The sequence below is a fragment of the Kogia breviceps genome, chromosome 5 (genome assembly GCF_026419965.1).
Source record: "Kogia breviceps isolate mKogBre1 chromosome 5, mKogBre1 haplotype 1, whole genome shotgun sequence".
NCBI classification, from domain to species: Eukaryota; Metazoa; Chordata; class Mammalia; order Artiodactyla; family Physeteridae; genus Kogia; species Kogia breviceps.
In genome coordinates this window covers 33,676,051-33,678,521 of record NC_081314.1, presented here as the reverse complement: position 1 = coordinate 33,678,521, position 2,471 = coordinate 33,676,051, and the positions used below count along the sequence as shown (strand labels likewise).

General features: G+C 51.4%; 1 pseudogene; it reads right to left on the bottom strand.

Moving 5' to 3' along the window:
• Nucleotides 1-1,175: 1,175 nt before the first annotated feature.
• On the bottom strand, nucleotides 1,176-1,758 carry LOC131756780 (E3 ubiquitin-protein ligase RNF220 pseudogene; annotated as a pseudogene).
• Nucleotides 1,759-2,471: the final 713 nt, after the last annotated feature.

Genomic DNA, 2,471 nt, shown 5'->3' with positions numbered 1-2,471 from the left:
AAAAATGGCAGATTTTATTTTCGGCCACACAGCCTAGCAGTAACAGAGGAGGCTCCTGGGCATTACTCCATTCCTTGATGCAGAGCTGGGCTGACCATTTCCTTGCCCAGGCAGCTGCCTCTCCTCTGCTCATCTTTCAAATTTCCCTTTCTACAGGAAGTTTGGCTAGCCAACCAAAGGCAAAGTTATTTTCCTTTATCTCTGTACAGTATAGCAGCTTTAAAAAATCTGTCTATATTGGTTTAATCCATGTTGAATGTAGTTTATAAAAGGAAAGGACAAGTACCTTTGTATAGAATATACAGACAAAGCATCAGTCCATGGGGTCCATAAGAGGGGCAGGGAAGACAACACTTTTCCCTGGGAACAGCAGCTCTAATCCCAGGAAAGGTTCTCAGTTGAAGTCTGTGCAGCCAGAACCACCCTCCTCCAGCCCCAATCTCAGCCCCTGCTTCATCTGGGTTCCCACTTCCCGTGCCTCCCCACTCCCTTAACCCCTGATGAAGAGCCCCAGGATCATGTCCTTAGGGCATGCATCTCATGCTTGGGAAAAGAAATATACACCACTGAACACGGAGCACATGGGAGATGGAAGTGACACCATGGTGCAGGGAGGGGGAGAGGCAGGCACCCCAAGAGGTGGAAGGGCCTGGCCCCCAGCCAGACCTGAAGACGGAGTTGCTTCCAGGTGTTCTTAACAAAAGAAGAAACTCCTACAACCTAAGGGGAGTAGTTGCCCCATTTATACACAACATTGTAAACATATATGGTCCTGTTATTACATGTGCTTCAGTTTGGTGTTTGCATGTCTGTCTGTCCATCTGTCAGGCTGGGGGCTGGATATCAGGAGCCTTGCTGGACTACCTCCCCTTCCTACTGCCCCCACCTTCCCACCCTGGGAATGGAACCTGGAACAGGTATGGTCCCCCATCTTGGTGGGATCCAGCAGGCAGGGCCTGAGCCTCTGCCTCCACTCTGGCTCCAGAGTCCTGCGTGTGTGCATATATGTACGTGGAGAACCTGTGTGGAAGTGTGTTCAAGGGAGAGGTCACGTCACGGGGGGCAGGGAGCGGAGAGGGGGGCTGCTGGAGGCAAGGCCTGCCTGGGGTGGTTGGCTCATGAGTAGATTCTCCGTGGGTCTCTGGGTGGAGATTCTCGGCAACCAGGGTCTACAGTCAGCACCCCTCACAGCGCACGTGGATGGTCTTCAGGGGCATTGAGTACGAGTCCATGCCGACGAGGCACTTGTGATGATCCCCAGGGTATAGCTGCAGTCCAAGCTCCCTGACCCGGCAGGGCCTCAGACATGGTCACAGCTACATCTTCGGTCGCTATTCCTTGCCGGTCTTCTGCATGACCTCCTGCGTGCCGCTCTCACCGTTGCTGGTAGAAGGCATCTCGTTCCTCGCCTGTTTAGAGAAACTCGGGCATGGTATATGTGCTGGGAGGGCCGTTTAGGACTGTGCCCTGGAGGAGTGTGCCTCTCTCCTCAGCTTCACCTGGTTCCTCGCCTATGCAGGGGATGGCGCCAGCCTCTGTGTACCGTGGCTTCCCAAGCTCCAGAATGTCATCCACATCCACATCCAAGTCAGCATCCCTGTCCCAATTCTCTTAGCTGCGGTACGTGAGGAAGCCAGAGCCTGGAAAACCATCTCCCAGGAGAGTGGTGGCCCGCCTCCGCCTCTGCAGGCTCCACTCACGCCCCAGGGTGGTGCTGTTCTCATGCTCCATGTCCAGGGTATCAGTTGATCCAGGGCATCATTCGCAGCCATGCAGGAGCCTCTGCCCTTCGTCTTGCTTCCTCTGTTTCATTTTCCCAATCGGAGCATTCAGTAGGGTCTACGGGAAGGCCTACTTCCTCCTTCCTGCCGGCCCCCTGCCCTGCTCCGTCATTGATTCAGACACTCAGCATAGCCACCAGGGGGCTTCTCTAGAGGGACCCTGTGGCCAGGGATGCAGGCGGATTCCCCCTGGCCGCCTGGCGGTGGCGGCAGTCATGATGACTCCTCTATAGCATCTTGTATATGGTTCCATTAGGGATCCTAACCCATATTAGTAGTTTATCTAGATACCTGTTTCCTCCCTATACCATGAACACCTGGAGGACAGGAAATGCACTCTATCTCTGTTTCTCTATTGCCTATAACAACCAGAGGCACAGAGGTCGGTCTTGATAAATAAATCCATGTTACTGAATAATGAAATTCATTTCAAAACTTAGGGTGAAGCAAAGGGTTGAATCTTTCAAATAAACTGGTGTATTTCCTTCTAATAATAATGAAGGATACATACCTCATTCTCTGTCAGAAACTCAGAGCAAATTTCTGGTGAGGATTTCTATAGCTCCTTGGTATTCCCTTGTTTGATTGTAGCTGCCCTTGGTCCTATTTTAATCATCTTTGATCTTTTTGTTTTTTAATAAATTTATTTATTTATTTTTGGCTGTGTTGGATCTTCATTGCTGCATGCGG